Here is a 12,455-nt window from a genome sequence, read left to right as displayed (position 1 = left end):
CACAGGGAGGTTGTCACGCATGGTTATTTCAATGTAGTTATAAACAGGCCTGGGTTTTGCAAGGATGAGCAGGGCTGCAAAGAGCAGCCTTCAGATACAGCAACAAATGGACCCTTTATGACATTGCAACAGGGCAGAAATGTACTTTAGAAACATCTCAAAATACCAAAAGCAATATCCTGAGATAAAGTAGAGATTAAGCATACCATAACACACCTTGCATCTATACTTGGGGAAAAAAAATAAGTCCAAGTCTTTTATTTAGTCAAATAACACATAGCCTACCTTTCCAGATGAGGTTAAACAAAATACCTTTGTCTTATTTTTAGTCCCAATACTACAAAGACAAATAAACTTATTTTCTCACAATACAATATCATTCTTGCTTCAGTAGGAATACTCAATAAATAAACCAACAGAGCTCCTCACAGAGGAGCCTTTCAGCAGGTATAAGCTATTGGAGTTTCAGTGTGGTCCTAAAATAAATTTGTACCTCCTGATGATTTACCATACCATGAGAACATAGTACACACAGTTCTGTAGGACCAGGTCCTACACACAAATTCAATCACTCATCACAAAACTACTGAACATCAAAATAACCCCCAGTACATAAATTTAGCGTTGCTTCCAGTAAATAATTTAGCTTTACAATTAATAAAACTTGTGTGATCTTTGTATGTACTACAAACAGTTCATGCAAAAGGCTGAATGTCATCAGTTTGTAAGTGACAGCTTTATACAAAACACGAGCTCTCCAGTTCAGCCATCAGAAGTGGTACCTGGTGGGTATGGCCTGAGCGTGGAACACTGCCACTACAGGTGAGCCCATAGGGGAGGGCACCTGTCTACGGGGGAACAGTGCATTGCCCTAATTTTGTCAATTTTATTTTTAAGTCTCTCAACCCTCAAAAACTAAAAGGCCTTAAAGTAAACCTGCATTGCACGTTGTTGAGTAACTAAGTTAGAACTAACTCTATGTATTTTAATCAGATGGTATAATATAAGGCTTTAAGGCGAGTGTCACTGTCACTTCTAAAATTCATTTCAGGTTACTTGTACAAAGCCACTATACTTTTGACCTAAAAGACACATTAAGGAATATTTGACCGAAACGTGCCACCTCCCACATTAGAAACCGGAGCTATTTCACCTGTGCGGGGTGAAGTGCGATGATGGGTCTTCCAGTGCACTCACTTCACAACTACCAGACCTTCTTTTCCCTGAAAAAAAGGATCCTTTCATTTTCATTCCTGGGGGGCAGCAGCACCTCACACAGACCACCCCCAGCACACAGGGACATGAGAGGGGGCCAGACACAGCAATTGCCGTGTAGGGGCTACCGAGCGCTCCCCTCCCCGGGCTGAGGTGCCAGTGGCTGTGGCTCCTGTCCCACTAACGGGTCCCGGGACAGCGGGTGGCCGAGGGACCCCAGCCCGGCCCCAGCAGGGCTCAGGCAGCCGCCGGCCCCGGCATGTGCCCGGCACCGAAGGAGCTGCCACGGGCAGCCCCTCGCCCCTGCCCCTCGTTCCGAGCTCGGGGGCCGGCCCGGGGCCCCACGTGCCGGCAGCCTGGGGGGCGGGGGGGGGACACTCCGAGGGCTTCCCCGCACCCCCAAAACCGCCCCCCGCTACCTCCCAAAAAGTTGTGCGACGAATCCAGCCACCGCCGGCCCGGCCGAAGGGGGTCACCGACGGGGGGAAAAGGGGGTACGGGACGGGCGGGGGGGAACCTGCGGCCGCATTCTGAGGTGCCCCCGCCCCGCCGGCACCGTCCCCACGGCCGCGGGCGGGGGGTGGCCGGCGGCGGCGGAGGGGGAGTAAAGCACCCCAAAAACGCTGCGAAACTTTCCAGGCCGCGGCCGGCGCAGCCCCGCGGGACCGGCACCGCCTCCGCCGCGGCGGCCCCGCACCGGGCTGGGGGAGGGGGTGCCCCCCCACCCCGGCACCGCTCATTAAAAGTCATTTCGGCAAATTAATGCCGCCCCGTCCCCCCGTCCCGCGGCCCTCTCGCCCCGCGCGGGGGGCGGGGGGGCTTGGGGGGGAAGAGCGGCCCCAACCGCGGCGCCCCCTCTGCTTCCCCCCAGCCGCCCGGCCCCGGCGGCGGCGGGGCTCGGCCCGCTCTGGGCCCGGGGCCCGGCGCGGGGGGCCCGGCGGGGCGGGGAGCGGAGCGGCCGGGCCGGGCCGCGCCGCGCCGCGCCGAGGCCTAGCGCCCCCCCGCCCCCGTTCTCCCCCGCCGCCCTTCACCTCCCGGGCAAAGGCGCCGCGCCCGACCCTCCCGCTGTGCCCCGGCGGCCGTCTCACCCCCCTCCGGCGCTCCTCCCGGCGCCCGAAAGCTTCAAAAACCCCCCTGGCTCCCCGCACCCCCTACCGCGGCCTACGCCGCTCCGACCGATCCCCGGCCTCGAGTAGCCCGCCTCCCCGCCCGCCCTGCACCCTCCGCACCGCCTGCCGCGCTACGCGAGCCCGGGGATGCAGGCCGGGCCTGGCTTACCTTTCCAGCTGCTTTTTTTTCCCTCCTCTCTCTCCTCTCCCCCCTTTCCCTCTGTTGGGCTGACAGATCAGAGTTTCCTCCCCAGCAGAGGGACTGGGAATGTGCTCGGGCTCTGTGCTGAGGAGCTGCTGCCCCCCTGTCTCTGAGAAGATCCTGCTTTTTGTGGGGAGGAAGCTTTGGGGGCTCTTTTATTATTTTAAAACTACAAAGTGCTCAGAGGGTAGGTGATTATTAAGGGGAATCCCTGAATATATTCTCCAGCAAAGAAGGCAGGGCTGCTGGGGCTGCTCAAGAAGAGAGCCAGCAGCCTCCTATAGCACCACTACAGGCACTGCGAGGACATAACATCAGAGAGCGGCTCCTCTGCCCTCCAAAACAACAACTTTCCTACCATCTTGGAGGTAGTAGCGAGGGAGAGAGGGAGGGGGAAAAAAAGTACAGAAGGTTTTTATAAAGTGTCCATTTGGAGGAGGGAGACAAATGGCCAAAACAAAATATTTTATCATTTGTGTGACTTTTTTTTTTTTTAATAAAAATAAAATACAAAGGCTCGTCGCTGAAGAATTTTTTTTTTTAATAATCTGTAAAGATCAACTCTCTGGAAAAAAAATTAAAGGAGGTATGGTAAAAAAAATATTTTTAGTAACTTCGTTGTTCTTAAAGCTGTGTAATTTTTTCTGTATTTTAAAGTTGATAACTTTTTTGTCATTTTGTGATGGTTCTAAAAATTAGTGTGTAATTGTGAAAGTTTGTGTAACTTTTTTTTTGGTATTCTTAGTCTTAGTAAACAGCTGAGATTGATGTCGGATAGTTTGGTGCAATTGTACCATAACGTCTTTCTCTCTCTCAAGGCATTGTAAATAAAATTGGATATACAGGTAGGAAAAAAACCCATTTTTTTTAATTTTTACTTTTTTATTTCTTTCTAGAGTAGGCTATGTAGAGAAACAATGAAGGATTTAATGTGAGTGAGAGGAACCTATGATAGATATCTGAGAAATTGTGCTGTCATAAATTTAGCATTGTCTGCCCTTCAGGATGGGATGTGAAAAAACAGAACTCATAGCAAGAGATTGGGGGCAACAGTTGAGTTTTGTTCTTAATATTTTCAAAGCATTTTGCAGCCTTCTAAAAATCCGTTTCGGTTCTTTTTAACTTACTGTTTTGATTTAGGGGCTTTGTTCTTTATATTTATGAATATTATTCCTAACTTATAGTTGAGAAATGCTATAAATTTATACTGCAGTATCTTGTAATATAAATTAATATTACTTTTCTTTGTTGCAGATTATTTTATTAGATTGTAAAAAATATATTAAGTGCTGTCAAAACAGTGTCAGATGCTGTGGTGTATCTGTAGGTGAAGACACTGATCACTGTATTCAGCAGATCTGTGATAATGTTTCTTGAAGTAGTATTATGCACAGCCCTATTCAGAGATGAGCTGCAAAGATGCCTTTTTATTTGTCCCGAAGGAAGAGGAAATAATTAGGAAACTAATGAGCTATACATTATGTTTTTTCCATTGTAAAAATTATTCAGGTGGTATAGACTAATTGAACTGCAGTCAGACTAAGGTCATACGGATGAAGTACTGAATTACTTAGTATATTATCACCCTCCTCCTCTCCCCTGCCAAATCTGAAATATATTGGTTTAGTTCAGTTCTTGTTATCTTAAAAAAAAAAAAAATAATCCCGTATTTTAGGTACATCCACATTTCAAAACATACTTTGAGTTTGCCCAGCCTGCATGGTGAGGGTAGCTCGTGTGTTCATAGTGGGTTTTTCATTTAGATAAATAGGTTTCAATTAAAGTATAATTAAAAGTCAGCTGATCTTTGTGTCACACTGTTTTTGTTTAGCAGAGTTTTTTAGATTATTCTTAGTCTACCTAGCTCATTTTTAATAATCTGGAGTGTTGCATTCAATGGAATTATTGCATGGGAGGTGTTTTTCTGTTATTTGATTTTTTTTCTGTTTTTCAGTTATTAATCTGTCAAATGGATAGTTCTGCTGATGTTAGAAAACAACAACAAAAAAACCCAAATATGTTGCTCCTATATTGTATTCCAAAAGAGTTTGTATTTTGTATAGAAGTAGTGCAATAATTAGGGTCCTTCATAATTTTACCAGTCATTATTGTATGCTTTGGAGCATGAAGTATGATTATTCTCTTTGTAAGCTGTTTCAGCAAAAACTACTTTTATATTCTATACCTAGAATTCATTATAGGAATGACAGGGATTAGAAACATTGGTCAGGTATAGGATGATTGAAAAACCGCAAACCCTTTGAAATATTGCAAATAAATTATCTTAAATAATTTAGGAATTCAACAAATGCAGCATAAACTAGTATTTCCTTTTCTTTTATTCTAAATAGATAGATAAAGGGTCAAATTCTCAGACCCCACTTTTGCAGATGCTTGCAGGCCTTACTAACACTTGCTAATTCAGAAGTGCTTGAAGGATCACTGTAGTTCCTGGCATAAAACTCTTCCCAAATCGGTAGGATTTTGCTCGAGTACCAAATTTAAGTTTCTGTTCAAAGTGATTTCTTGTATTAACCATTGTGTTAAACAATAGAATTGCTACTTTCAACTTAATTCAGTAGTTCAGTATAATTCAACTACAGTTCAAGTTCTCTTAATTGGGCTATTTAGATGGTTTTTGTGTTTTAGGAAGAGAGGCATACCATGAACAACTAATCTCTGCCACATCTCTCTGTGGAACCCTTAAGAATATCTGTACGGCACACTTAGTATCTTGGAACTGTATTTTTTAAATGGGATGCAGGTAATTCAACATTTTAGAGAAATAGCTATGAATGCACTTGAGAAGCTGAGCGCAGAAACAATATTAAACCTTTTCTTGGGCTTATGTGTTTGACTTTGCAGATACTGACTTTAATCAGATTACTTGCCTGCCTAAATTTAAACATGCGTCACGACAGCATTACACATTTTGGTGACATCCTAAGATCTATCTAATGTGTTTTAATTGTGAAGCCAGAAGCTTAATGCCAAGAAAATGAGAAACATTTTTAATCTGGAAGTTTGGAATAGGAAAACTTGAAATGGAATACTTCTGGTGTCTTGTACAAAAAAAAATTAATTCAATCTTTTTAAGGAGGAGAAAGTAAAGAGGAAAAATTTGCCAGATCTTGATTGTGTGGACTATTATGTAATCATTCAACAGAGAAATTAAAAATTTGTACTTCATGGATGGATAAATTTATTTAACAAAACTTTATTTATCTGAGAGTAATTTGCTTTTCACTAACTTACTAAGAGATACAAATATTATTTTAATTTGCTGAAAATAAAATGTTACACGGTAACAAGCTAAAGGAGCAGTCTGCTAGTTTTAGTAATGTAGAATGAAATTATTTTTTAAAAAATATTTGCTTATCTTTATGGACAAGACTCTTAGGCTGGGACATACATTATTTTGATGGGTAGAGCAGTGCTCTGAAATTACACTGGAGGACAAATTGGACTCTGAAACTTCTGTACAAGGACAATGTGTAAACCCCAAGCACAAAAGGTCCCCCGTACAGCATTCAGAATTGTATTCTGAAACTTCCATTCTTCAGAACAGGTCTGTCTGCCTTGATTTAAGTCAGCCTCATCCCTGGACCAACTGCTCCATCCAGTAAACTTACTGTACACTTGAGCACAGAGTGGTCAGAGAACATTAATGTTCTGTAAATCATACTTTCTGGCTAATGAGGCATTCTGTGCTGATGTGTCTCACTTGTGTTAGTAGTGAGACAGGGCAGTGATGCAGTGAATAAGCTTTGTGAGTTTGATAAAGCAATGAAATAGGTGCTTTAGGTTGTACACCACTTACTGGAGGAGAGTGCATCAAGAAATGAACCTTGACTTTCTCCCAAGGTCGTGCGCACCCCGAGTGCAGACCTCAAGAATTTCTGGAGCATGCCTTAGACTCTGTGCATGTGATGAAGACTCTCGGGTTCTCCCCAAATAGTGTTACAATGTCGGCGTCTTGGTATTATTTCTTGAAAGACACATACTGAGGAAACAGTTCCAAGGTCTTCAAATGCTTGCTAAAGGGATTAGCAATTTATTTAAAATGCAAGTGAATGTTGTGAAGGGGAAGAACAACTCTAAGTGTATAGCTGTTAATTCAAGATTTTCTTATCTGAAGAGCCACATTTGTATAGAAGATCTTGTCTTTAGGCATTTAAAGACTGAAAAGGGTGAGAAATTAAATAAAACCCAAAGTTATGATACATTCTTCTAAGCAATGTCTTGAGCAGCTGTGATGTGGTATTAGTTTGTGAAATAGTGGCAAGTTCTGGAGTCAAGCTAACCATTAAATCCCAGCATATTAACATTTTTGAAAAATGTTTATTGTAATTTTTCACCAATTCTTTAACATGAAAATTTTATAGCAATGGTTGTCTCTTGCGTATCTGGGTTTCAGTTACTCTGCTGCAGTTGTATGTATTTGATAATCCACATGCTCTTTGCCACTTTTCCAAACCACAGAGTCCTTATGTTAAGAACACTGCCCATGATCTGAGGATTTTTCTCTAGGAAATATTCCCAAGTTATGGCATAAATTGAGCTGCTTACACCAGCTGCTAAACTCCTTCAAACCTGTGCTTTAGTGCACTCCTGTGTGGCAGATAACACAGCTGAAACTATAGGACAAGCCCTATATACAACAGAGTAACTTTGCTTTACCTAGTTTAAAGCCCCAAATGCTAGCAAAGCAACATGGATGTACATATGACTAACCTTGTTTTCCTTGTTTTGTATTAGGAGCTTCATTAAAGCTTTTTTCAGCAATGGGAATTTTCCTGTGGGTTTCAGTAGGAGTATAGCTGAAGTATTTAACCAATTGGGAACAGATGTATGCTAGCTATTACATGATAATATAATTAATTGATAGTGAACTGTACTGAAAATAGTAATTAACTAAGACTTCACTAATCTGTTCTTCATTATCAATGTGTATTTTAATCTGCATTAAATAAATGGTATTGTCTTCCTAAAGCTCAGCAAAGACAAAACAGTAAGACTGTTAATTGTGGGAAGGTTGTCCAGAGTATGTTGGGCATCTGTGGAGACCTCTTTAAATAGAGGACAAATTAATGGAATAAGCTGTCCCAGCAGAATGCTGTAATACCATCTCATTTTACTGGGAAGCCCTTTGTTAATTCAAAGTATATTATTGTATTTTTACTATCTGCTTCTGTCTATTGATATTTCATTAACTGTAATTGGAGTGGTTAAGAAGCTCCACACTTTATCACCAGTCCTCTCTGCTATTAGTCCAACCTTATTTATTTACATTCAGGTTGCAGAGGGTCTTGGTCACCACTGCAGGATGGAAAGATGAGAATTCCCGCTCTGGACCAAATAAACGGTCTCTTAAGTCTTCTGAGAGTAGCTTCCAACAAAGGTGTGAAATATCCTGTGATGGGTAATTGAGAAGTAAAGGGCATGCAGGACAAGATTTTTCTAAAATAGTTGGAGCTGAGCTAATATCAAAGCAAAGACTTAATTAGCATCTAGGATCATGAGATTCCAGTGGATTTTGAAAGTGTTTTGTTACAAACACTTAGTATTTGCTCTTAGTATGTTTCTTTTTGATACATAATTCTCATCTCTGATCCATTTCAAACATAAACACAGGCGTACAGATGATGACAAGAAGAAATAAAACTATTTCTTTGAAATATTAGTTAATTATATTCAAAATTCAGCATTGGCTGAGTGAGAAGATGTCTCTACTACCTCTTATGCCTCTAAATCTCAGTAGGCTTCTCAGCATTAGGCACTGTGAATAAATGTGTACACGTAGCTGGAGGAAAACATAATTATTAACAGTGTTTAGCATAGCAGGCTTTGCTGATTATGGAATCACTCATTTTGTTTGAATTACAAGGCTTTATATATGTTATTTATGTCTCTCTGGGCCATTTTTCTGTGGTCCTGAGCTATGGAGAGTTGGAGCAACCTGGGTACTTTGGGACACTTCACTGACATCATTCCATCAACTAATATGTGTTACTGTAAAGTGTCTTTTGGATAAAACCTTACACAACAGAAAGGACCATGACTTGTATAAGCCCACACACACAGTGAAGGATTTGGTGTTCATTTCTGAACTAAGTTTTCCTTGTGTCTGTCTGTAAGCTTTCTGTTCACAGAAGTAAGTATTCTGTTCACAGAAGTACTTGTTCCCATTTGGCATTTTATGAAAAGTAATAATAATCTGTTAACATCTATTAATAAATTGAAAATTGTGTGTTGTGTTTGGCTCTGGTATTTTTTGTTGTTTTTAAATCGGAATTTTCAGACTTCTCACGTAATTCTAGGAGAACTTACACATTTTGACATTTGGTGCGGTTCTTGTATTCCTTATAAAAAACTTACTGCTGTTGTCAGGGAAGTCCTTAGCTTTTAGCCACTCTCCAGAGTTCCCCAATTACTTATTACTTTTTTTCCATTCTGGTAGTCACCATGAAGTCCTCTTCTATTTGCTTCTCTTGCTTTCTCTGTTTGTCCTGTCAGTGCCTGTCATCTTCCAGCCCTTCAGCACTAAAGGTGATTTCATCTTACTGCATATTCGAAGGACAACACAACGAATTATTAGGAGACTGTCTTGTTTTGGGAGAGGATGTTTTGGCTTAGCCACTGTTTGGAGTATTATGAGGAGCGGTGTTCTGGGGACAGAGATGAAGTTATATTACCTTTCCCCTTTGGATTAAGGCTGATGCCAGTCTGCCATACTGCTTTTCCTTTAGAGCTATGACCCTGAGCTATTTTTCTGTTGGTTTCAACAGTTAAAATACATGCTGTGAAAATACAGCATATCCTCCAATCAAGCATGTAGCAAACTGTCTTGCAAGAATCTCATCAGCTTCAGAAGAGGTAGTGGTCCAAAATCTTGTACTTCTTGGGGAAATGCTACAGACACCTTCTTTTCTCCCTTGAGCTATGCTTCAAAATACACTAAAAAATAAGTCAGCTATTTTTATGACTGGCCTAACTTTGCTGGACATTTCAGAGTCTTGCTGAGGACGTGCCTGTTTGAGTTGAATTCTGTTATGTTTCTTTTTATTGAACAGCTCACTACACTGCCCAGGGTTTTAAGCACTCTCCCTTTGGAACTACAGGGATGCACCCATGGGATTCTGGTGCTTTCAGTAAGGTGGCTATTGAACAAGATTTGGATTTTGTTTTCTGGGTTTTTTGTTTGTTTGGTTTTTGTTGTTTTTGTTTGGTTTGAAGTCACAGCTTTAGGCTTAGATGCTTTAATCTGTCTGCAGTTATAGTTTCTCTTTAATCTGAATGCACCTGGCCTAAACTTGCTTGAAAGTGTAACTGCATAGTCTGGTCTTACCTTGAATTAACACACCCTTTGCCTTCTCTACTCCCCACATGCACCTGCTGAAGACAAGACTACAAAAAGGCAAGGTTTAATCAAAGTCATGTTTGGGGTTAATAGTTTGCTCACAAGAGCCTTGTTTACACCGGGCTGTGCTCAGAGAGGAGGATACTTAATGACCAACCCCATCCATCTCTCCCCAGACACACTGCTGTTCCTTGGCAGGCTGTACAGGCAGGAGCGCACAGGAGCTGGCGAGATGAAGGTTACTGCGCCTGAAGGTAACTGGCGATGCACCCGCTGAGAAGTTCTGCCAGTTGGCCACCAGGTGGAAGCAGGGCTGCACTCGGGGAATTGCAGGAATTGCGGCTCTCCGGGGCTGCACTCAGCTCCAAAACAAAGCCTAACAAAGCCCCTGCCCACCCCAGCAGAGTCGGGATAAAGGCACCCACCAGCCTCCCATGTCGAGTGAGCTGCATCAGCACACTGACAGCTCAGGCAGTGTTAGCACCTGCCTGCTCAGCCCTTACCATACACCAGGAACAATACTCAGAGCGTGGTTATCTCCCACCATCCCAGCTCTTCATCACCACCTTTTCATAATTCTCTAACCTGAGGGGTTGCAGCTTCAGGAACAGCAAGAAGCAGCACTGACTAAACTTTTTCTCTTAAATAAACAGAGGTAAGTTGTGTGAATAGCCCTGTTTCTGTAATTTTTTTTCAAATATTTTGCCCAGCCTATGTCACTTCCCTGCCTTTGCAGATCCCTATTATGCTTTTGTCACTGGGTAAAAGTCCTTATGTGCACCAACTGTCCAGCCACCAGAGCAAACAGAAGGAATAAGGGGTGGGCTACGCTCTAAACTCAGTGGTTAAGAATGCTAATTTAGATTTCTCTTTCCTATCTAGTTTCCAACAGTCAAATTTATAGAGAGAGCCTTGTTGCTGCTACCAAGTTTGGCTGAAAAATTCTGTACTTGACTAGTTAGATGGGAGAGTAGAAACAGGACAGAGAGCACCACATGTACTTCTTCCCCTTCTTGCCTTTCTTGATAAAGGCTGGACAGTTTTTGAACAGAAACAAGAATCTACTATAAATACTAATTAAAGGACATAGAACTGTCAAAAAACCAAAAAGCATGCCAGAGCTCCCAAAGTAATGCTACAACATTTAAGGGGAAAATAATCTAAAGCTTTTGAACCTTTATAAATTCTGAAGTGATAACTGACCTGTTGCACAGCTGAAATTACTCCTCTGTGTTTGTACAACATGGGGGCAGGGGGGTGAAAAAAGGATTTTCATCTTAGGAGCCAGAGAACCAAATGTTTTTCTGAATACAGGATTCAGCTACACCCTTTCTTCCTACTTTTGGCATACGTCACACACATTTTTCTTTTGCTATGTGCTAATAAACCCCTGCTCCTGCTAAAGAAGTAACATTCCACAAGGACAGCAGGAAGGTTTCATGCTGTACTTGGGCCTGTGAACTGCCACATTAAAACCAGACTGCAGTCTCCCTCGCTGCCTCACTAACATGCATAGCAGTACCTCAGTAAAATGAACAGTTACCCTTTTCTGTACCACCACGAGAACTGACCCTGTCCCTGTTGGTAACTGGAGATGGCAGGCTGAGTGAAACCAAGTCCAACACTGAACACTTAACTCCTGTGAGGACACTGTGATATACCAGGATAACCAGGAAGAGTCTTCTTCCTGGGCAAAAGGAAAACAATGTTTTAAAAAGTTATGTGTTTGTTACTGAAAAATTTTAAGCATGGAAGAAAAAAGGAATTTTATAAAACTAAGACTTCTACAGCAGCACCCCCATACACTCAGTATTATTCTACACTGAATAGTGTAGCTTTTCCTCATGCAAAATTAACACTTTTTTTTTTCAAATAATACAGTTGGAAGTGATGGCTTTATGGTACTGTTCCCATTTTCACAATTCCTGGAAGAACTACACTGAACTTTAGTAGCCAGCTGAAAAGGAAGTTATCCTTCTTCCAAATTTACATTAACCAGCATAATACAGAGGAGAGAGTCACTGTTCTGAAGTTATTCTAGAGCATAAAAAACTCCCGACCACCCAACCAAAAAATACCACACACAACCCCTTCCCCCACTTTGCTATATAAAGATCAATGCACAGAGAAACTATTCTGAGAATTTTTTTCTGTATTTGAACTGGTATAAAGGCCTTTAGTCTTTCTGCTAATTTTAAAGCAGTTCAGTATGAGGAAGCTGTGTGAAGACTGCTTTTTTTTCCACAACATCAAAATGATTTGTATTTCCTCCAAGAGTAGTCTCAACTGAAACTAAATGAAGAACCACACAAGTATCCAGAGCAGAGATAGGTCTGAACATTGGCATAAACCAGGTATGAGGGACAACTTGCTTTAAAAGTACATTACAAAAATAGCATGCTCACATTCTGACCAGGGTTTAATATTAACATACCTGGATACTCTGGAAGGAAGTGCCAATCTAGTATTTTTGCTATGTAAACCCCTTCCTAGAAAATCAAGATTTACTGAGTTGCTTACTGAATTCTTTTCATGGAAGAAGCATGAGCTACATGAATTACACAGGTAA

General features: G+C 41.9%; 1 protein-coding gene across 5 annotated transcripts in view; it reads right to left on the bottom strand.

The window, feature by feature from the left end:
* INO80D (INO80 complex subunit D) overlaps positions 1-2,791 on the bottom strand; it is a 45,759-nt gene extending 42,968 nt beyond the window's left edge. For 2 of the 5 annotated variants that reach the window (XR_011680355.1, XM_071434726.1), the window contains exons 1-2: positions 2,494-2,790; positions 1,154-1,223 (exon numbers count right to left, since the gene is read on the bottom strand). The gene's annotated coding sequence lies outside the window, so the exon portion shown is untranslated. Of the gene's footprint in view, positions 1-1,153; positions 1,224-1,634; positions 2,069-2,493 lie in introns of those variants that run through there. The other 3 variants (XM_071434728.1, XM_071434729.1, XM_071434727.1) reach the window with 2 other exon arrangements.
* Positions 2,792-12,455: the final 9,664 nt, after the last annotated feature.

The sequence above is a fragment of the Agelaius tricolor genome, unplaced genomic scaffold, assembly GCF_023055355.1.
Source record: "Agelaius tricolor isolate 1412-34295 unplaced genomic scaffold, bAgeTri1.0.p SCAF_10, whole genome shotgun sequence".
Lineage (NCBI taxonomy): Eukaryota > Metazoa > Chordata > Aves > Passeriformes > Icteridae > Agelaius > Agelaius tricolor.
Note: the sequence above shows the minus strand (reverse complement) of the source record. Positions and strands in the feature narration are given on the sequence as shown.